A 17,662-nucleotide genomic window follows, 5' to 3' on the forward strand; every position below is an offset into this window, starting at 1 on the left:
AAGCTTGACAACGCTCAGTGGAACTGACAAAACCAGGCCGATGGATGGCGGAGCATTTTTCTGGCTCGCTACGAAGCAGAAACGCAGATGATAGTGCCCAGCTACTACCAGGGCAAAGAAGAATATTCCCTGACCGGGAATCGAACCCGGGCCCGCGGCGGTGAGAGCGCCGAATCCTAGCCACTAGACCACCAGGGAGAGGTGTGCCCGTGCTTCCCAGGCAAGCGCGAGGAAGTCAAGGGCACATACCGAAGATGGCGTTGAGGCGCTTTGGAGTGGGCAAATACGGCTTTCTTCACTCAGAACCAAGGTCTCCAAAATGGGGTGAAGGAGGCTCTTCTAGCTACAGTTGGTTAGCAGTGGGTTGTCCTAGTCTCTTAACAGCTGGCCGAGTTGGCCATGTGGGTGTAAAAGCGCGAAAAGCTTGACAACGCTCAGTGGAACTGACAAAACCAGGCCGATGGATGGAGCATTTTCTTGGCTCTACGAAGCAGAAACGCAGATGATAGTGCCCAGCTACTACCAGGGCAAAGAAGAATTTCCCTGACCGGGAATCGAACCCGGGCCGCGGCGGTGAGAGCGCCGAATCCTAGCCACTAGACCACCAGGGAGAGGTGTGCCCCGTGCTTCCCAGGCAAGCGCGAGGAAGTCAAGGGCACATACCGAAGATGGCGTTGAGGCGCTTTGGAGTGGGCAAATACGGCTTTCTTCACTCAGAACCAAGGTCTCCAAAATGGGGTGAAGGAGGCTCTTCTAGCTACAGTTGGTTAGCAGTGGGTTGTCCTAGTCTCTTAACAGCTGGCCGAGTTGGCCATGTGGGTGTAAAAGCGCGAAAAGCTTGACAACGCTCAGTGGAACTGACAAAACCAGGCCGATGGATGGCGGAGCATTTTCTTGGCTCTACGAAGCAGAAACGCAGATGATAGTGCCCAGCTACTACCAGGGCAAAGAAGAATTTCCCTGACCGGGAATCGAACCCGGGCCGCGGCGGTGAGAGCGCCGAATCCTAGCCACTAGACCACCAGGGAGAGGTGTGCCCCGTGCTTCCCAGGCAAGCGCGAGGAAGTCAAGGGCACATACCGAAGATGGCGTTGAGGCGCTTTGGAGTGGGCAAATACGGCTTTCTTCACTCAGAACCAAGGTCTCCAAAATGGGGTGAAGGAGGCTCTTCTAGCTACAGTTGGTTAGCAGTGGGTTGTCCTAGTCTCTTAACAGCTGGCCGAGTTGGCCATGTGGGTGTAAAAGCGCGAAAAGCTTGACAACGCTCAGTGGAACTGACAAAACCAGGCCGATGGATGGCGGAGCATTTTCTTGGCTCTACGAAGCAGAAACGCAGATGATAGTGCCCAGCTACTACCAGGGCAAAGAAGAATTTCCCTGACCGGGAATCGAACCCGGGCCGCGGCGGTGAGAGCGCCGAATCCTAGCCACTAGACCACCAGGGAGAGGTGTGCCCCGTGCTTCCCAGGCAAGCGCGAGGAAGTCAAGGGCACATACCGAAGATGGCGTTGAGGCGCTTTGGAGTGGGCAAATACGGCTTTCTTCACTCAGAACCAAGGTCTCCAAAATGGGGTGAAGGAGGCTCTTCTAGCTACAGTTGGTTAGCAGTGGGTTGTCCTAGTCTCTTAACAGCTGGCCGAGTTGGCCATGTGGGTGTAAAAGCGCGAAAAGCTTGACAACGCTCAGTGGAACTGACAAAACCAGGCCGATGGATGGCGGAGCATTTTCTTGGCTCTACGAAGCAGAAACGCAGATGATAGTGCCCAGCTACTACCAGGGCAAAGAAGAATTTCCCTGACCGGGAATCGAACCCGGGCCGCGGCGGTGAGAGCGCCGAATCCTAGCCACTAGACCACCAGGGAGAGGTGTGCCCCGTGCTTCCCAGGCAAGCGCGAGGAAGTCAAGGGCACATACCGAAGATGGCGTTGAGGCGCTTTGGAGTGGGCAAATACGGCTTTCTTCACTCAGAACCAAGGTCTCCAAAATGGGGTGAAGGAGGCTCTTCTAGCTACAGTTGGTTAGCAGTGGGTTGTCCTAGTCTCTTAACAGCTGGCCGAGTTGGCCATGTGGGTGTAAAAGCGCGAAAAGCTTGACAACGCTCAGTGGAACTGACAAAACCAGGCCGATGGATGGCGGAGCATTTTCTTGGCTCTACGAAGCAGAAACGCAGATGATAGTGCCCAGCTACTACCAGGGCAAAGAAGAATTTCCCTGACCGGGAATCGAACCCGGGCCGCGGCGGTGAGAGCGCCGAATCCTAGCCACTAGACCACCAGGGAGAGGTGTGCCCCGTGCTTCCCAGGCAAGCGCGAGGAAGTCAAGGGCACATACCGAAGATGGCGTTGAGGCGCTTTGGAGTGGGCAAATACGGCTTTCTTCACTCAGAACCAAGGTCTCCAAAATGGGGTGAAGGAGGCTCTTCTAGCTACAGTTGGTTAGCAGTGGGTTGTCCTAGTCTCTTAACAGCTGGCCGAGTTGGCCATGTGGGTGTAAAAGCGCGAAAAGCTTGACAACGCTCAGTGGAACTGACAAAACCAGGCCGATGGATGGCGGAGCATTTTCTTGGCTCTACGAAGCAGAAACGCAGATGATAGTGCCCAGCTACTACCAGGGCAAAGAAGAATTTCCCTGACCGGGAATCGAACCCGGGCCGCGGCGGTGAGAGCGCCGAATCCTAGCCACTAGACCACCAGGGAGAGGTGTGCCCCGTGCTTCCCAGGCAAGCGCGAGGAAGTCAAGGGCACATACCGAAGATGGCGTTGAGGCGCTTTGGAGTGGGCAAATACGGCTTTCTTCACTCAGAACCAAGGTCTCCAAAATGGGGTGAAGGAGGCTCTTCTAGCTACAGTTGGTTAGCAGTGGGTTGTCCTAGTCTCTTAACAGCTGGCCGAGTTGGCCATGTGGGTGTAAAAGCGCGAAAAGCTTGACAACGCTCAGTGGAACTGACAAAACCAGGCCGATGGATGGCGGAGCATTTTCTTGGCTCTACGAAGCAGAAACGCAGATGATAGTGCCCAGCTACTACCAGGGCAAAGAAGAATTTCCCTGACCGGGAATCGAACCCGGGCCGCGGCGGTGAGAGCGCCGAATCCTAGCCACTAGACCACCAGGGAGAGGTGTGCCCCGTGCTTCCCAGGCAAGCGTGAGGAAGTCAAGGGCACATACCGAAGATGGCGTTGAGGCGCTTTGGAGTGGGCAAATACGGCTTTCTTCACTCAGAACCAAGGTCTCCAAAATGGGGTGAAGGAGGCTCTTCTAGCTACAGTTGGTTAGCAGTGGGTTGTCCTAGTCTCTTAACAGCTGGCCGAGTTGGCCATGTGGGTGTAAAAGCGCGAAAAGCTTGACAACGCTCAGTGGAACTGACAAAACCAGGCCGATGGATGGCGGAGCATTTTCTTGGCTCTACGAAGCAGAAACGCAGATGATAGTGCCCAGCTACTACCAGGGCAAAGAAGAATTTCCCTGACCGGGAATCGAACCCGGGCCGCGGCGGTGAGAGCGCCGAATCCTAGCCACTAGACCACCAGGGAGAGGTGTGCCCCGTGCTTCCCAGGCAAGCGTGAGGAAGTCAAGGGCACATACCGAAGATGGCGTTGAGGCGCTTTGGAGTGGGCAAATACGGCTTTCTTCACTCAGAACCAAGGTCTCCAAAATGGGGTGAAGGAGGCTCTTCTAGCTACAGTTGGTTAGCAGTGGGTTGTCCTAGTCTCTTAACAGCTGGCCGAGTTGGCCATGTGGGTGTAAAAGCGCGAAAAGCTTGACAACGCTCAGTGGAACTGACAAAACCAGGCCGATGGATGGCGGAGCATTTTCTTGGCTCTACGAAGCAGAAACGCAGATGATAGTGCCCAGCTACTACCAGGGCAAAGAAGAATTTCCCTGACCGGGAATCGAACCCGGGCCGCGGCGGTGAGAGCGCCGAATCCTAGCCACTAGACCACCAGGGAGAGGTGTGCCCCGTGCTTCCCAGGCAAGCGCGAGGAAGTCAAGGGCACATACCGAAGATGGCGTTGAGGCGCTTTGGAGTGGGCAAATACGGCTTTCTTCACTCAGAACCAAGGTCTCCAAAATGGGGTGAAGGAGGCTCTTCTAGCTACAGTTGGTTAGCAGTGGGTTGTCCTAGTCTCTTAACAGCTGGCCGAGTTGGCCATGTGGGTGTAAAAGCGCGAAAAGCTTGACAACGCTCAGTGGAACTGACAAAACCAGGCCGATGGATGGCGGAGCATTTTCTTGGCTCTACGAAGCAGAAACGCAGATGATAGTGCCCAGCTACTACCAGGGCAAAGAAGAATTTCCCTGACCGGGAATCGAACCCGGGCCGCGGCGGTGAGAGCGCCGAATCCTAGCCACTAGACCACCAGGGAGAGGTGTGCCCCGTGCTTCCCAGGCAAGCGCGAGGAAGTCAAGGGCACATACCGAAGATGGCGTTGAGGCGCTTTGGAGTGGGCAAATACGGCTTTCTTCACTCAGAACCAAGGTCTCCAAAATGGGGTGAAGGAGGCTCTTCTAGCTACAGTTGGTTAGCAGTGGGTTGTCCTAGTCTCTTAACAGCTGGCCGAGTTGGCCATGTGGGTGTAAAAGCGCGAAAAGCTTGACAACGCTCAGTGGAACTGACAAAACCAGGCCGATGGATGGCGGAGCATTTTCTTGGCTCTACGAAGCAGAAACGCAGATGATAGTGCCCAGCTACTACCAGGGCAAAGAAGAATTTCCCTGACCGGGAATCGAACCCGGGCCGCGGCGGTGAGAGCGCCGAATCCTAGCCACTAGACCACCAGGGAGAGGTGTGCCCCGTGCTTCCCAGGCAAGCGCGAGGAAGTCAAGGGCACATACCGAAGATGGCGTTGAGGCGCTTTGGAGTGGGCAAATACGGCTTTCTTCACTCAGAACCAAGGTCTCCAAAATGGGGTGAAGGAGGCTCTTCTAGCTACAGTTGGTTAGCAGTGGGTTGTCCTAGTCTCTTAACAGCTGGCCGAGTTGGCCATGTGGGTGTAAAAGCGCGAAAAGCTTGACAACGCTCAGTGGAACTGACAAAACCAGGCCGATGGATGGCGGAGCATTTTCTTGGCTCTACGAAGCAGAAACGCAGATGATAGTGCCCAGCTACTACCAGGGCAAAGAAGAATTTCCCTGACCGGGAATCGAACCCGGGCCGCGGCGGTGAGAGCGCCGAATCCTAGCCACTAGACCACCAGGGAGAGGTGTGCCCCGTGCTTCCCAGGCAAGCGTGAGGAAGTCAAGGGCACATACCGAAGATGGCGTTGAGGCGCTTTGGAGTGGGCAAATACGGCTTTCTTCACTCAGAACCAAGGTCTCCAAAATGGGGTGAAGGAGGCTCTTCTAGCTACAGTTGGTTAGCAGTGGGTTGTCCTAGTCTCTTAACAGCTGGCCGAGTTGGCCATGTGGGTGTAAAAGCGCGAAAAGCTTGACAACGCTCAGTGGAACTGACAAAACCAGGCCGATGGATGGCGGAGCATTTTCTTGGCTCTACGAAGCAGAAACGCAGATGATAGTGCCCAGCTACTACCAGGGCAAAGAAGAATTTCCCTGACCGGGAATCGAACCCGGGCCGCGGCGGTGAGAGCGCCGAATCCTAGCCACTAGACCACCAGGGAGAGGTGTGCCCCGTGCTTCCCAGGCAAGCGTGAGGAAGTCAAGGGCACATACCGAAGATGGCGTTGAGGCGCTTTGGAGTGGGCAAATACGGCTTTCTTCACTCAGAACCAAGGTCTCCAAAATGGGGTGAAGGAGGCTCTTCTAGCTACAGTTGGTTAGCAGTGGGTTGTCCTAGTCTCTTAACAGCTGGCCGAGTTGGCCATGTGGGTGTAAAAGCGCGAAAAGCTTGACAACGCTCAGTGGAACTGACAAAACCAGGCCGATGGATGGCGGAGCATTATCTGTCTCGCGTGTGTCTACACACGCGAGAGGGAATCGAACCCGGGCCGCGGCGGTGAGAGCGCCGAATCCTAGCCACTAGACCACCAGGGAGAGGTGTGCCCCGTGCTTCCCAGGCAAGCGCGAGGAAGTCAAGGGCACATACCGAAGATGGCGTTGAGGCGCTTTGGAGTGGGCAAATACGGCTTTCTTCACTCAGAACCAAGGTCTCCAAAATGGGGTGAAGGAGGCTCTTCTAGCTACAGTTGGTTAGCAGTGGGTTGTCCTAGTCTCTTAACAGCTGGCCGAGTTGGCCATGTGGGTGTAAAAGCGCGAAAAGCTTGACAACGCTCAGTGGAACTGACAAAACCAGGCCGATGGATGGCGGAGCATTTTCTTGGCTCTACGAAGCAGAAACGCAGATGATAGTGCCCAGCTACTACCAGGGCAAAGAAGAATTTCCCTGACCGGGAATCGAACCCGGGCCGCGGCGGTGAGAGCGCCGAATCCTAGCCACTAGACCACCAGGGAGAGGTGTGCCCCGTGCTTCCCAGGCAAGCGCGAGGAAGTCAAGGGCACATACCGAAGATGGCGTTGAGGCGCTTTGGAGTGGGCAAATACGGCTTTCTTCACTCAGAACCAAGGTCTCCAAAATGGGGTGAAGGAGGCTCTTCTAGCTACAGTTGGTTAGCAGTGGGTTGTCCTAGTCTCTTAACAGCTGGCCGAGTTGGCCATGTGGGTGTAAAAGCGCGAAAAGCTTGACAACGCTCAGTGGAACTGACAAAACCAGGCCGATGGATGGCGGAGCATTTTCTTGGCTCTACGAAGCAGAAACGCAGATGATAGTGCCCAGCTACTACCAGGGCAAAGAAGAATTTCCCTGACCGGGAATCGAACCCGGGCCGCGGCGGTGAGAGCGCCGAATCCTAGCCACTAGACCACCAGGGAGAGGTGTGCCCCGTGCTTCCCAGGCAAGCGCGAGGAAGTCAAGGGCACATACCGAAGATGGCGTTGAGGCGCTTTGGAGTGGGCAAATACGGCTTTCTTCACTCAGAACCAAGGTCTCCAAAATGGGGTGAAGGAGGCTCTTCTAGCTACAGTTGGTTAGCAGTGGGTTGTCCTAGTCTCTTAACAGCTGGCCGAGTTGGCCATGTGGGTGTAAAAGCGCGAAAAGCTTGACAACGCTCAGTGGAACTGACAAAACCAGGCCGATGGATGGCGGAGCATTTTCTTGGCTCTACGAAGCAGAAACGCAGATGATAGTGCCCAGCTACTACCAGGGCAAAGAAGAATTTCCCTGACCGGGAATCGAACCCGGGCCGCGGCGGTGAGAGCGCCGAATCCTAGCCACTAGACCACCAGGGAGAGGTGTGCCCCGTGCTTCCCAGGCAAGCGCGAGGAAGTCAAGGGCACATACCGAAGATGGCGTTGAGGCGCTTTGGAGTGGGCAAATACGGCTTTCTTCACTCAGAACCAAGGTCTCCAAAATGGGGTGAAGGAGGCTCTTCTAGCTACAGTTGGTTAGCAGTGGGTTGTCCTAGTCTCTTAACAGCTGGCCGAGTTGGCCATGTGGGTGTAAAAGCGCGAAAAGCTTGACAACGCTCAGTGGAACTGACAAAACCAGGCCGATGGATGGCGGAGCATTTTCTTGGCTCTACGAAGCAGAAACGCAGATGATAGTGCCCAGCTACTACCAGGGCAAAGAAGAATTTCCCTGACCGGGAATCGAACCCGGGCCGCGGCGGTGAGAGCGCCGAATCCTAGCCACTAGACCACCAGGGAGAGGTGTGCCCCGTGCTTCCCAGGCAAGCGCGAGGAAGTCAAGGGCACATACCGAAGATGGCGTTGAGGCGCTTTGGAGTGGGCAAATACGGCTTTCTTCACTCAGAACCAAGGTCTCCAAAATGGGGTGAAGGAGGCTCTTCTAGCTACAGTTGGTTAGCAGTGGGTTGTCCTAGTCTCTTAACAGCTGGCCGAGTTGGCCATGTGGGTGTAAAAGCGCGAAAAGCTTGACAACGCTCAGTGGAACTGACAAAACCAGGCCGATGGATGGCGGAGCATTTTCTTGGCTCTACGAAGCAGAAACGCAGATGATAGTGCCCAGCTACTACCAGGGCAAAGAAGAATTTCCCTGACCGGGAATCGAACCCGGGCCGCGGCGGTGAGAGCGCCGAATCCTAGCCACTAGACCACCAGGGAGAGGTGTGCCCCGTGCTTCCCAGGCAAGCGCGAGGAAGTCAAGGGCACATACCGAAGATGGCGTTGAGGCGCTTTGGAGTTGGCAAATACGGCTTTCTTCACTCAGAACCAAGGTCTCCAAAATGGGGTGAAGGAGGCTCTTCTAGCTACAGTTGGTTAGCAGTGGGTTGTCCTAGTCTCTTAACAGCTGGCCGAGTTGGCCATGTGGGTGTAAAAGCGCGAAAAGCTTGACAACGCTCAGTGGAACTGACAAAACCAGGCCGATGGATGGCGGAGCATTTTCTTGGCTCTACGAAGCAGAAACGCAGATGATAGTGCCCAGCTACTACCAGGGCAAAGAAGAATTTCCCTGACCGGGAATCGAACCCGGGCCGCGGCGGTGAGAGCGCCGAATCCTAGCCACTAGACCACCAGGGAGAGGTGTGCCCCGTGCTTCCCAGGCAAGCGCGAGGAAGTCAAGGGCACATACCGAAGATGGCGTTGAGGCGCTTTGGAGTGGGCAAATACGGCTTTCTTCACTCAGAACCAAGGTCTCCAAAATGGGGTGAAGGAGGCTCTTCTAGCTACAGTTGGTTAGCAGTGGGTTGTCCTAGTCTCTTAACAGCTGGCCGAGTTGGCCATGTGGGTGTAAAAGCGCGAAAAGCTTGACAACGCTCAGTGGAACTGACAAAACCAGGCCGATGGATGGCGGAGCATTTTCTTGGCTCTACGAAGCAGAAACGCAGATGATAGTGCCCAGCTACTACCAGGGCAAAGAAGAATTTCCCTGACCGGGAATCGAACCCGGGCCGCGGCGGTGAGAGCGCCGAATCCTAGCCACTAGACCACCAGGGAGAGGTGTGCCCCGTGCTTCCCAGGCAAGCGCGAGGAAGTCAAGGGCACATACCGAAGATGGCGTTGAGGCGCTTTGGAGTGGGCAAATACGGCTTTCTTCACTCAGAACCAAGGTCTCCAAAATGGGGTGAAGGAGGCTCTTCTAGCTACAGTTGGTTAGCAGTGGGTTGTCCTAGTCTCTTAACAGCTGGCCGAGTTGGCCATGTGGGTGTAAAAGCGCGAAAAGCTTGACAACGCTCAGTGGAACTGACAAAACCAGGCCGATGGATGGCGGAGCATTTTCTTGGCTCTACGAAGCAGAAACGCAGATGATAGTGCCCAGCTACTACCAGGGCAAAGAAGAATTTCCCTGACCGGGAATCGAACCCGGGCCGCGGCGGTGAGAGCGCCGAATCCTAGCCACTAGACCACCAGGGAGAGGTGTGCCCCGTGCTTCCCAGGCAAGCGCGAGGAAGTCAAGGGCACATACCGAAGATGGCGTTGAGGCGCTTTGGAGTGGGCAAATACGGCTTTCTTCACTCAGAACCAAGGTCTCCAAAATGGGGTGAAGGAGGCTCTTCTAGCTACAGTTGGTTAGCAGTGGGTTGTCCTAGTCTCTTAACAGCTGGCCGAGTTGGCCATGTGGGTGTAAAAGCGCGAAAAGCTTGACAACGCTCAGTGGAACTGACAAAACCAGGCCGATGGATGGCGGAGCATTTTCTTGGCTCTACGAAGCAGAAACGCAGATGATAGTGCCCAGCTACTACCAGGGCAAAGAAGAATTTCCCTGACCGGGAATCGAACCCGGGCCGCGGCGGTGAGAGCGCCGAATCCTAGCCACTAGACCACCAGGGAGAGGTGTGCCCCGTGCTTCCCAGGCAAGCGCGAGGAAGTCAAGGGCACATACCGAAGATGGCGTTGAGGCGCTTTGGAGTGGGCAAATACGGCTTTCTTCACTCAGAACCAAGGTCTCCAAAATGGGGTGAAGGAGGCTCTTCTAGCTACAGTTGGTTAGCAGTGGGTTGTCCTAGTCTCTTAACAGCTGGCCGAGTTGGCCATGTGGGTGTAAAAGCGCGAAAAGCTTGACAACGCTCAGTGGAACTGACAAAACCAGGCCGATGGATGGCGGAGCATTTTCTTGGCTCTACGAAGCAGAAACGCAGATGATAGTGCCCAGCTACTACCAGGGCAAAGAAGAATTTCCCTGACCGGGAATCGAACCCGGGCCGCGGCGGTGAGAGCGCCAAATCCTAGCCACTAGACCACCAGGGAGAGGTGTGCCCCGTGCTTCCCAGGCAAGCGCGAGGAAGTCAAGGGCACATACCGAAGATGGCGTTGAGGCGCTTTGGAGTGGGCAAATACGGCTTTCTTCACTCTGAACCAAGGTCTCCAAAATGGGGTGAAGGAGGCTCTTCTAGCTACAGTTGGTTAGCAGTGGGTTGTCCTAGTCTCTTAACAGCTGGCCGAGTTGGCCATGTGGGTGTAAAAGCGCGAAAAGCTTGACAACGCTCAGTGGAACTGACAAAACCAGGCCGATGGATGGCGGAGCATTTTCTTGGCTCTACGAAGCAGAAACGCAGATGATAGTGCCCAGCTACTACCAGGGCAAAGAAGAATTTCCCTGACCGGGAATCGAACCCGGGCCGCGGCGGTGAGAGCGCCGAATCCTAGCCACTAGACCACCAGGGAGAGGTGTGCCCCGTGCTTCCCAGGCAAGCGTGAGGAAGTCAAGGGCACATACCGAAGATGGCGTTGAGGCGCTTTGGAGTGGGCAAATACGGCTTTCTTCACTCAGAACCAAGGTCTCCAAAATGGGGTGAAGGAGGCTCTTCTAGCTACAGTTGGTTAGCAGTGGGTTGTCCTAGTCTCTTAACAGCTGGCCGAGTTGGCCATGTGGGTGTAAAAGCGCGAAAAGCTTGACAACGCTCAGTGGAACTGACAAAACCAGGCCGATGGATGGCGGAGCATTTTCTTGGCTCTACGAAGCAGAAACGCAGATGATAGTGCCCAGCTACTACCAGGGCAAAGAAGAATTTCCCTGACCGGGAATCGAACCCGGGCCGCGGCGGTGAGAGCGCCGAATCCTAGCCACTAGACCACCAGGGAGAGGTGTGCCCCGTGCTTCCCAGGCAAGCGCGAGGAAGTCAAGGGCACATACCGAAGATGGCGTTGAGGCGCTTTGGAGTGGGCAAATACGGCTTTCTTCACTCAGAACCAAGGTCTCCAAAATGGGGTGAAGGAGGCTCTTCTAGCTACAGTTGGTTAGCAGTGGGTTGTCCTAGTCTCTTAACAGCTGGCCGAGTTGGCCATGTGGGTGTAAAAGCGCGAAAAGCTTGACAACGCTCAGTGGAACTGACAAAACCAGGCCGATGGATGGCGGAGCATTTTCTTGGCTCTACGAAGCAGAAACGCAGATGATAGTGCCCAGCTACTACCAGGGCAAAGAAGAATTTCCCTGACCGGGAATCGAACCCGGGCCGCGGCGGTGAGAGCGCCAAATCCTAGCCACTAGACCACCAGGGAGAGGTGTGCCCCGTGCTTCCCAGGCAAGCGCGAGGAAGTCAAGGGCACATACCGAAGATGGCGTTGAGGCGCTTTGGAGTGGGCAAATACGGCTTTCTTCACTCAGAACCAAGGTCTCCAAAATGGGGTGAAGGAGGCTCTTCTAGCTACAGTTGGTTAGCAGTGGGTTGTCCTAGTCTCTTAACAGCTGGCCGAGTTGGCCATGTGGGTGTAAAAGCGCGAAAAGCTTGACAACGCTCAGTGGAACTGACAAAACCAGGCCGATGGATGGCGGAGCATTTTCTTGGCTCTACGAAGCAGAAACGCAGATGATAGTGCCCAGCTACTACCAGGGCAAAGAAGAATTTCCCTGACCGGGAATCGAACCCGGGCCGCGGCGGTGAGAGCGCCGAATCCTAGCCACTAGACCACCAGGGAGAGGTGTGCCCCGTGCTTCCCAGGCAAGCGTGAGGAAGTCAAGGGCACATACCGAAGATGGCGTTGAGGCGCTTTGGAGTGGGCAAATACGGCTTTCTTCACTCAGAACCAAGGTCTCCAAAATGGGGTGAAGGAGGCTCTTCTAGCTACAGTTGGTTAGCAGTGGGTTGTCCTAGTCTCTTAACAGCTGGCCGAGTTGGCCATGTGGGTGTAAAAGCGCGAAAAGCTTGACAACGCTCAGTGGAACTGACAAAACCAGGCCGATGGATGGCGGAGCATTTTCTTGGCTCTACGAAGCAGAAACGCAGATGATAGTGCCCAGCTACTACCAGGGCAAAGAAGAATTTCCCTGACCGGGAATCGAACCCGGGCCGCGGCGGTGAGAGCGCCGAATCCTAGCCACTAGACCACCAGGGAGAGGTGTGCCCCGTGCTTCCCAGGCAAGCGCGAGGAAGTCAAGGGCACATACCGAAGATGGCGTTGAGGCGCTTTGGAGTGGGCAAATACGGCTTTCTTCACTCAGAACCAAGGTCTCCAAAATGGGGTGAAGGAGGCTCTTCTAGCTACAGTTGGTTAGCAGTGGGTTGTCCTAGTCTCTTAACAGCTGGCCGAGTTGGCCATGTGGGTGTAAAAGCGCGAAAAGCTTGACAACGCTCAGTGGAACTGACAAAACCAGGCCGATGGATGGCGGAGCATTTTCTTGGCTCTACGAAGCAGAAACGCAGATGATAGTGCCCAGCTACTACCAGGGCAAAGAAGAATTTCCCTGACCGGGAATCGAACCCGGGCCGCGGCGGTGAGAGCGCCGAATCCTAGCCACTAGACCACCAGGGAGAGGTGTGCCCCGTGCTTCCCAGGCAAGCGTGAGGAAGTCAAGGGCACATACCGAAGATGGCGTTGAGGCGCTTTGGAGTGGGCAAATACGGCTTTCTTCACTCAGAACCAAGGTCTCCAAAATGGGGTGAAGGAGGCTCTTCTAGCTACAGTTGGTTAGCAGTGGGTTGTCCTAGTCTCTTAACAGCTGGCCGAGTTGGCCATGTGGGTGTAAAAGCGCGAAAAGCTTGACAACGCTCAGTGGAACTGACAAAACCAGGCCGATGGATGGCGGAGCATTTTCTTGGCTCTACGAAGCAGAAACGCAGATGATAGTGCCCAGCTACTACCAGGGCAAAGAAGAATTTCCCTGACCGGGAATCGAACCCGGGCCGCGGCGGTGAGAGCGCCGAATCCTAGCCACTAGACCACCAGGGAGAGGTGTGCCCCGTGCTTCCCAGGCAAGCGTGAGGAAGTCAAGGGCACATACCGAAGATGGCGTTGAGGCGCTTTGGAGTGGGCAAATACGGCTTTCTTCACTCAGAACCAAGGTCTCCAAAATGGGGTGAAGGAGGCTCTTCTAGCTACAGTTGGTTAGCAGTGGGTTGTCCTAGTCTCTTAACAGCTGGCCGAGTTGGCCATGTGGGTGTAAAAGCGCGAAAAGCTTGACAACGCTCAGTGGAACTGACAAAACCAGGCCGATGGATGGCGGAGCATTTTCTTGGCTCTACGAAGCAGAAACGCAGATGATAGTGCCCAGCTACTACCAGGGCAAAGAAGAATTTCCCTGACCGGGAATCGAACCCGGGCCGCGGCGGTGAGAGCGCCGAATCCTAGCCACTAGACCACCAGGGAGAGGTGTGCCCCGTGCTTCCCAGGCAAGCGCGAGGAAGTCAAGGGCACATACCGAAGATGGCGTTGAGGCGCTTTGGAGTGGGCAAATACGGCTTTCTTCACTCAGAACCAAGGTCTCCAAAATGGGGTGAAGGAGGCTCTTCTAGCTACAGTTGGTTAGCAGTGGGTTGTCCTAGTCTCTTAACAGCTGGCCGAGTTGGCCATGTGGGTGTAAAAGCGCGAAAAGCTTGACAACGCTCAGTGGAACTGACAAAACCAGGCCGATGGATGGCGGAGCATTTTCTTGGCTCTACGAAGCAGAAACGCAGATGATAGTGCCCAGCTACTACCAGGGCAAAGAAGAATTTCCCTGACCGGGAATCGAACCCGGGCCGCGGCGGTGAGAGCGCCGAATCCTAGCCACTAGACCACCAGGGAGAGGTGTGCCCCGTGCTTCCCAGGCAAGCGCGAGGAAGTCAAGGGCACATACCGAAGATGGCGTTGAGGCGCTTTGGAGTGGGCAAATACGGCTTTCTTCACTCAGAACCAAGGTCTCCAAAATGGGGTGAAGGAGGCTCTTCTAGCTACAGTTGGTTAGCAGTGGGTTGTCCTAGTCTCTTAACAGCTGGCCGAGTTGGCCATGTGGGTGTAAAAGCGCGAAAAGCTTGACAACGCTCAGTGGAACTGACAAAACCAGGCCGATGGATGGCGGAGCATTTTCTTGGCTCTACGAAGCAGAAACGCAGATGATAGTGCCCAGCTACTACCAGGGCAAAGAAGAATTTCCCTGACCGGGAATCGAACCCGGGCCGCGGCGGTGAGAGCGCCGAATCCTAGCCACTAGACCACCAGGGAGAGGTGTGCCCCGTGCTTCCCAGGCAAGCGCGAGGAAGTCAAGGGCACATACCGAAGATGGCGTTGAGGCGCTTTGGAGTGGGCAAATACGGCTTTCTTCACTCAGAACCAAGGTCTCCAAAATGGGGTGAAGGAGGCTCTTCTAGCTACAGTTGGTTAGCAGTGGGTTGTCCTAGTCTCTTAACAGCTGGCCGAGTTGGCCATGTGGGTGTAAAAGCGCGAAAAGCTTGACAACGCTCAGTGGAACTGACAAAACCAGGCCGATGGATGGCGGAGCATTTTCTTGGCTCTACGAAGCAGAAACGCAGATGATAGTGCCCAGCTACTACCAGGGCAAAGAAGAATTTCCCTGACCGGGAATCGAACCCGGGCCGCGGCGGTGAGAGCGCCGAATCCTAGCCACTAGACCACCAGGGAGAGGTGTGCCCCGTGCTTCCCAGGCAAGCGCGAGGAAGTCAAGGGCACATACCGAAGATGGCGTTGAGGCGCTTTGGAGTGGGCAAATACGGCTTTCTTCACTCAGAACCAAGGTCTCCAAAATGGGGTGAAGGAGGCTCTTCTAGCTACAGTTGGTTAGCAGTGGGTTGTCCTAGTCTCTTAACAGCTGGCCGAGTTGGCCATGTGGGTGTAAAAGCGCGAAAAGCTTGACAACGCTCAGTGGAACTGACAAAACCAGGCCGATGGATGGCGGAGCATTTTCTTGGCTCTACGAAGCAGAAACGCAGATGATAGTGCCCAGCTACTACCAGGGCAAAGAAGAATTTCCCTGACCGGGAATCGAACCCGGGCCGCGGCGGTGAGAGCGCCGAATCCTAGCCACTAGACCACCAGGGAGAGGTGTGCCCCGTGCTTCCCAGGCAAGCGCGAGGAAGTCAAGGGCACATACCGAAGATGGCGTTGAGGCGCTTTGGAGTGGGCAAATACGGCTTTCTTCACTCAGAACCAAGGTCTCCAAAATGGGGTGAAGGAGGCTCTTCTAGCTACAGTTGGTTAGCAGTGGGTTGTCCTAGTCTCTTAACAGCTGGCCGAGTTGGCCATGTGGGTGTAAAAGCGCGAAAAGCTTGACAACGCTCAGTGGAACTGACAAAACCAGGCCGATGGATGGCGGAGCATTTTCTTGGCTCTACGAAGCAGAAACGCAGATGATAGTGCCCAGCTACTACCAGGGCAAAGAAGAATTTCCCTGACCGGGAATCGAACCCGGGCCGCGGCGGTGAGAGCGCCGAATCCTAGCCACTAGACCACCAGGGAGAGGTGTGCCCCGTGCTTCCCAGGCAAGCGCGAGGAAGTCAAGGGCACATACCGAAGATGGCGTTGAGGCGCTTTGGAGTGGGCAAATACGGCTTTCTTCACTCAGAACCAAGGTCTCCAAAATGGGGTGAAGGAGGCTCTTCTAGCTACAGTTGGTTAGCAGTGGGTTGTCCTAGTCTCTTAACAGCTGGCCGAGTTGGCCATGTGGGTGTAAAAGCGCGAAAAGCTTGACAACGCTCAGTGGAACTGACAAAACCAGGCCGATGGATGGCGGAGCATTTTCTTGGCTCTACGAAGCAGAAACGCAGATGATAGTGCCCAGCTACTACCAGGGCAAAGAAGAATTTCCCTGACCGGGAATCGAACCCGGGCCGCGGCGGTGAGAGCGCCGAATCCTAGCCACTAGACCACCAGGGAGAGGTGTGCCCCGTGCTTCCCAGGCAAGCGCGAGGAAGTCAAGGGCACATACCGAAGATGGCGTTGAGGCGCTTTGGAGTGGGCAAATACGGCTTTCTTCACTCAGAACCAAGGTCTCCAAAATGGGGTGAAGGAGGCTCTTCTAGCTACAGTTGGTTAGCAGTGGGTTGTCCTAGTCTCTTAACAGCTGGCCGAGTTGGCCATGTGGGTGTAAAAGCGCGAAAAGCTTGACAACGCTCAGTGGAACTGACAAAACCAGGCCGATGGATGGCGGAGCATTTTCTTGGCTCTACGAAGCAGAAACGCAGATGATAGTGCCCAGCTACTACCAGGGCAAAGAAGAATTTCCCTGACCGGGAATCGAACCCGGGCCGCGGCGGTGAGAGCGCCAAATCCTAGCCACTAGACCACCAGGGAGAGGTGTGCCCCGTGCTTCCCAGGCAAGCGCGAGGAAGTCAAGGGCACATACCGAAGATGGCGTTGAGGCGCTTTGGAGTGGGCAAATACGGCTTTCTTCACTCAGAACCAAGGTCTCCAAAATGGGGTGAAGGAGGCTCTTCTAGCTACAGTTGGTTAGCAGTGGGTTGTCCTAGTCTCTTAACAGCTGGCCGAGTTGGCCATGTGGGTGTAAAAGCGCGAAAAGCTTGACAACGCTCAGTGGAACTGACAAAACCAGGCCGATGGATGGCGGAGCATTTTCTTGGCTCTACGAAGCAGAAACGCAGATGATAGTGCCCAGCTACTACCAGGGCAAAGAAGAATTTCCCTGACCGGGAATCGAACCCGGGCCGCGGCGGTGAGAGCGCCGAATCCTAGCCACTAGACCACCAGGGAGAGGTGTGCCCCGTGCTTCCCAGGCAAGCGCGAGGAAGTCAAGGGCACATACCGAAGATGGCGTTGAGGCGCTTTGGAGTGGGCAAATACGGCTTTCTTCACTCAGAACCAAGGTCTCCAAAATGGGGTGAAGGAGGCTCTTCTAGCTACAGTTGGTTAGCAGTGGGTTGTCCTAGTCTCTTAACAGCTGGCCGAGTTGGCCATGTGGGTGTAAAAGCGCGAAAAGCTTGACAACGCTCAGTGGAACTGACAAAACCAGGCCGATGGATGGCGGAGCATTTTCTTGGCTCTACGAAGCAGAAACGCAGATGATAGTGCCCAGCTACTACCAGGGCAAAGAAGAATTTCCCTGACCGGGAATCGAACCCGGGCCGCGGCGGTGAGAGCGCCGAATCCTAGCCACTAGACCACCAGGGAGAGGTGTGCCCCGTGCTTCCCAGGCAAGCGTGAGGAAGTCAAGGGCACATACCGAAGATGGCGTTGAGGCGCTTTGGAGTGGGCAAATACGGCTTTCTTCACTCAGAACCAAGGTCTCCAAAATGGGGTGAAGGAGGCTCTTCTAGCTACAGTTGGTTAGCAGTGGGTTGTCCTAGTCTCTTAACAGCTGGCCGAGTTGGCCATGTGGGTGTAAAAGCGCGAAAAGCTTGACAACGCTCAGTGGAACTGACAAAACCAGGCCGATGGATGGCGGAGCATTTTCTTGGCTCTACGAAGCAGAAACGCAGATGATAGTGCCCAGCTACTACCAGGGCAAAGAAGAATTTCCCTGACCGGGAATCGAACCCGGGCCGCGGCGGTGAGAGCGCCGAATCCTAGCCACTAGACCACCAGG

General features: G+C 55.4%; 41 non-coding genes across 41 annotated transcripts; all 41 read right to left on the reverse strand.

Annotated features, from left to right (window-relative positions):
* Positions 1–125: 125 nt before the first annotated feature.
* TRNAE-CUC (transfer RNA glutamic acid (anticodon CUC)) lies at positions 126–198 on the reverse strand. Its single transcript has one exon. It is a non-coding gene; the product is annotated as a tRNA-Glu (tRNA).
* Positions 199–539: 341 nt separating this feature from the next.
* TRNAE-CUC (transfer RNA glutamic acid (anticodon CUC)) lies at positions 540–611 on the reverse strand. Its single transcript has one exon. It is a non-coding gene; the product is annotated as a tRNA-Glu (tRNA).
* Positions 612–956: 345 nt separating this feature from the next.
* On the reverse strand, positions 957–1,028 carry TRNAE-CUC (transfer RNA glutamic acid (anticodon CUC)). Its single transcript has one exon. It is a non-coding gene; the product is annotated as a tRNA-Glu (tRNA).
* Positions 1,029–1,373: 345 nt separating this feature from the next.
* TRNAE-CUC (transfer RNA glutamic acid (anticodon CUC)) lies at positions 1,374–1,445 on the reverse strand. Its single transcript has one exon. It is a non-coding gene; the product is annotated as a tRNA-Glu (tRNA).
* A 345-nt stretch (positions 1,446–1,790) lies between these two features.
* Positions 1,791–1,862, reverse strand: TRNAE-CUC (transfer RNA glutamic acid (anticodon CUC)). Its single transcript has one exon. It is a non-coding gene; the product is annotated as a tRNA-Glu (tRNA).
* Positions 1,863–2,207: 345 nt separating this feature from the next.
* On the reverse strand, positions 2,208–2,279 carry TRNAE-CUC (transfer RNA glutamic acid (anticodon CUC)). The gene has a single exon. It is a non-coding gene; the product is annotated as a tRNA-Glu (tRNA).
* Positions 2,280–2,624: 345 nt separating this feature from the next.
* TRNAE-CUC (transfer RNA glutamic acid (anticodon CUC)) lies at positions 2,625–2,696 on the reverse strand. The gene has a single exon. It is a non-coding gene; the product is annotated as a tRNA-Glu (tRNA).
* Positions 2,697–3,041: 345 nt separating this feature from the next.
* TRNAE-CUC (transfer RNA glutamic acid (anticodon CUC)) lies at positions 3,042–3,113 on the reverse strand. The gene has a single exon. It is a non-coding gene; the product is annotated as a tRNA-Glu (tRNA).
* Positions 3,114–3,458: 345 nt separating this feature from the next.
* Positions 3,459–3,530, reverse strand: TRNAE-CUC (transfer RNA glutamic acid (anticodon CUC)). The gene has a single exon. It is a non-coding gene; the product is annotated as a tRNA-Glu (tRNA).
* A 345-nt stretch (positions 3,531–3,875) lies between these two features.
* Positions 3,876–3,947, reverse strand: TRNAE-CUC (transfer RNA glutamic acid (anticodon CUC)). The gene has a single exon. It is a non-coding gene; the product is annotated as a tRNA-Glu (tRNA).
* A 345-nt stretch (positions 3,948–4,292) lies between these two features.
* On the reverse strand, positions 4,293–4,364 carry TRNAE-CUC (transfer RNA glutamic acid (anticodon CUC)). The gene has a single exon. It is a non-coding gene; the product is annotated as a tRNA-Glu (tRNA).
* A 345-nt stretch (positions 4,365–4,709) lies between these two features.
* On the reverse strand, positions 4,710–4,781 carry TRNAE-CUC (transfer RNA glutamic acid (anticodon CUC)). The gene has a single exon. It is a non-coding gene; the product is annotated as a tRNA-Glu (tRNA).
* A 345-nt stretch (positions 4,782–5,126) lies between these two features.
* TRNAE-CUC (transfer RNA glutamic acid (anticodon CUC)) lies at positions 5,127–5,198 on the reverse strand. The gene has a single exon. It is a non-coding gene; the product is annotated as a tRNA-Glu (tRNA).
* Positions 5,199–5,543: 345 nt separating this feature from the next.
* TRNAE-CUC (transfer RNA glutamic acid (anticodon CUC)) lies at positions 5,544–5,615 on the reverse strand. Its single transcript has one exon. It is a non-coding gene; the product is annotated as a tRNA-Glu (tRNA).
* A 718-nt stretch (positions 5,616–6,333) lies between these two features.
* Positions 6,334–6,405, reverse strand: TRNAE-CUC (transfer RNA glutamic acid (anticodon CUC)). The gene has a single exon. It is a non-coding gene; the product is annotated as a tRNA-Glu (tRNA).
* A 345-nt stretch (positions 6,406–6,750) lies between these two features.
* On the reverse strand, positions 6,751–6,822 carry TRNAE-CUC (transfer RNA glutamic acid (anticodon CUC)). The gene has a single exon. It is a non-coding gene; the product is annotated as a tRNA-Glu (tRNA).
* A 345-nt stretch (positions 6,823–7,167) lies between these two features.
* On the reverse strand, positions 7,168–7,239 carry TRNAE-CUC (transfer RNA glutamic acid (anticodon CUC)). Its single transcript has one exon. It is a non-coding gene; the product is annotated as a tRNA-Glu (tRNA).
* A 345-nt stretch (positions 7,240–7,584) lies between these two features.
* TRNAE-CUC (transfer RNA glutamic acid (anticodon CUC)) lies at positions 7,585–7,656 on the reverse strand. Its single transcript has one exon. It is a non-coding gene; the product is annotated as a tRNA-Glu (tRNA).
* Positions 7,657–8,001: 345 nt separating this feature from the next.
* Positions 8,002–8,073, reverse strand: TRNAE-CUC (transfer RNA glutamic acid (anticodon CUC)). Its single transcript has one exon. It is a non-coding gene; the product is annotated as a tRNA-Glu (tRNA).
* A 345-nt stretch (positions 8,074–8,418) lies between these two features.
* On the reverse strand, positions 8,419–8,490 carry TRNAE-CUC (transfer RNA glutamic acid (anticodon CUC)). Its single transcript has one exon. It is a non-coding gene; the product is annotated as a tRNA-Glu (tRNA).
* Positions 8,491–8,835: 345 nt separating this feature from the next.
* TRNAE-CUC (transfer RNA glutamic acid (anticodon CUC)) lies at positions 8,836–8,907 on the reverse strand. Its single transcript has one exon. It is a non-coding gene; the product is annotated as a tRNA-Glu (tRNA).
* Positions 8,908–9,252: 345 nt separating this feature from the next.
* Positions 9,253–9,324, reverse strand: TRNAE-CUC (transfer RNA glutamic acid (anticodon CUC)). The gene has a single exon. It is a non-coding gene; the product is annotated as a tRNA-Glu (tRNA).
* A 345-nt stretch (positions 9,325–9,669) lies between these two features.
* On the reverse strand, positions 9,670–9,741 carry TRNAE-CUC (transfer RNA glutamic acid (anticodon CUC)). Its single transcript has one exon. It is a non-coding gene; the product is annotated as a tRNA-Glu (tRNA).
* Positions 9,742–10,086: 345 nt separating this feature from the next.
* On the reverse strand, positions 10,087–10,158 carry TRNAE-CUC (transfer RNA glutamic acid (anticodon CUC)). Its single transcript has one exon. It is a non-coding gene; the product is annotated as a tRNA-Glu (tRNA).
* Positions 10,159–10,503: 345 nt separating this feature from the next.
* TRNAE-CUC (transfer RNA glutamic acid (anticodon CUC)) lies at positions 10,504–10,575 on the reverse strand. Its single transcript has one exon. It is a non-coding gene; the product is annotated as a tRNA-Glu (tRNA).
* Positions 10,576–10,920: 345 nt separating this feature from the next.
* TRNAE-CUC (transfer RNA glutamic acid (anticodon CUC)) lies at positions 10,921–10,992 on the reverse strand. Its single transcript has one exon. It is a non-coding gene; the product is annotated as a tRNA-Glu (tRNA).
* Positions 10,993–11,337: 345 nt separating this feature from the next.
* TRNAE-CUC (transfer RNA glutamic acid (anticodon CUC)) lies at positions 11,338–11,409 on the reverse strand. The gene has a single exon. It is a non-coding gene; the product is annotated as a tRNA-Glu (tRNA).
* A 345-nt stretch (positions 11,410–11,754) lies between these two features.
* Positions 11,755–11,826, reverse strand: TRNAE-CUC (transfer RNA glutamic acid (anticodon CUC)). The gene has a single exon. It is a non-coding gene; the product is annotated as a tRNA-Glu (tRNA).
* A 345-nt stretch (positions 11,827–12,171) lies between these two features.
* TRNAE-CUC (transfer RNA glutamic acid (anticodon CUC)) lies at positions 12,172–12,243 on the reverse strand. The gene has a single exon. It is a non-coding gene; the product is annotated as a tRNA-Glu (tRNA).
* Positions 12,244–12,588: 345 nt separating this feature from the next.
* On the reverse strand, positions 12,589–12,660 carry TRNAE-CUC (transfer RNA glutamic acid (anticodon CUC)). The gene has a single exon. It is a non-coding gene; the product is annotated as a tRNA-Glu (tRNA).
* A 345-nt stretch (positions 12,661–13,005) lies between these two features.
* On the reverse strand, positions 13,006–13,077 carry TRNAE-CUC (transfer RNA glutamic acid (anticodon CUC)). Its single transcript has one exon. It is a non-coding gene; the product is annotated as a tRNA-Glu (tRNA).
* A 345-nt stretch (positions 13,078–13,422) lies between these two features.
* On the reverse strand, positions 13,423–13,494 carry TRNAE-CUC (transfer RNA glutamic acid (anticodon CUC)). Its single transcript has one exon. It is a non-coding gene; the product is annotated as a tRNA-Glu (tRNA).
* A 345-nt stretch (positions 13,495–13,839) lies between these two features.
* TRNAE-CUC (transfer RNA glutamic acid (anticodon CUC)) lies at positions 13,840–13,911 on the reverse strand. Its single transcript has one exon. It is a non-coding gene; the product is annotated as a tRNA-Glu (tRNA).
* A 345-nt stretch (positions 13,912–14,256) lies between these two features.
* On the reverse strand, positions 14,257–14,328 carry TRNAE-CUC (transfer RNA glutamic acid (anticodon CUC)). The gene has a single exon. It is a non-coding gene; the product is annotated as a tRNA-Glu (tRNA).
* A 345-nt stretch (positions 14,329–14,673) lies between these two features.
* On the reverse strand, positions 14,674–14,745 carry TRNAE-CUC (transfer RNA glutamic acid (anticodon CUC)). The gene has a single exon. It is a non-coding gene; the product is annotated as a tRNA-Glu (tRNA).
* Positions 14,746–15,090: 345 nt separating this feature from the next.
* Positions 15,091–15,162, reverse strand: TRNAE-CUC (transfer RNA glutamic acid (anticodon CUC)). The gene has a single exon. It is a non-coding gene; the product is annotated as a tRNA-Glu (tRNA).
* A 345-nt stretch (positions 15,163–15,507) lies between these two features.
* On the reverse strand, positions 15,508–15,579 carry TRNAE-CUC (transfer RNA glutamic acid (anticodon CUC)). The gene has a single exon. It is a non-coding gene; the product is annotated as a tRNA-Glu (tRNA).
* Positions 15,580–15,924: 345 nt separating this feature from the next.
* TRNAE-CUC (transfer RNA glutamic acid (anticodon CUC)) lies at positions 15,925–15,996 on the reverse strand. The gene has a single exon. It is a non-coding gene; the product is annotated as a tRNA-Glu (tRNA).
* Positions 15,997–16,341: 345 nt separating this feature from the next.
* Positions 16,342–16,413, reverse strand: TRNAE-CUC (transfer RNA glutamic acid (anticodon CUC)). The gene has a single exon. It is a non-coding gene; the product is annotated as a tRNA-Glu (tRNA).
* A 345-nt stretch (positions 16,414–16,758) lies between these two features.
* TRNAE-CUC (transfer RNA glutamic acid (anticodon CUC)) lies at positions 16,759–16,830 on the reverse strand. The gene has a single exon. It is a non-coding gene; the product is annotated as a tRNA-Glu (tRNA).
* Positions 16,831–17,175: 345 nt separating this feature from the next.
* On the reverse strand, positions 17,176–17,247 carry TRNAE-CUC (transfer RNA glutamic acid (anticodon CUC)). Its single transcript has one exon. It is a non-coding gene; the product is annotated as a tRNA-Glu (tRNA).
* Between the last annotated feature and the right edge of the window lie 415 nt (positions 17,248–17,662).

The sequence above is a fragment of the Aquarana catesbeiana genome, linkage group LG09 (genome assembly GCF_042186555.1).
Source record: "Aquarana catesbeiana isolate 2022-GZ linkage group LG09, ASM4218655v1, whole genome shotgun sequence".
NCBI classification, from domain to species: domain Eukaryota; kingdom Metazoa; phylum Chordata; class Amphibia; order Anura; family Ranidae; genus Aquarana; species Aquarana catesbeiana.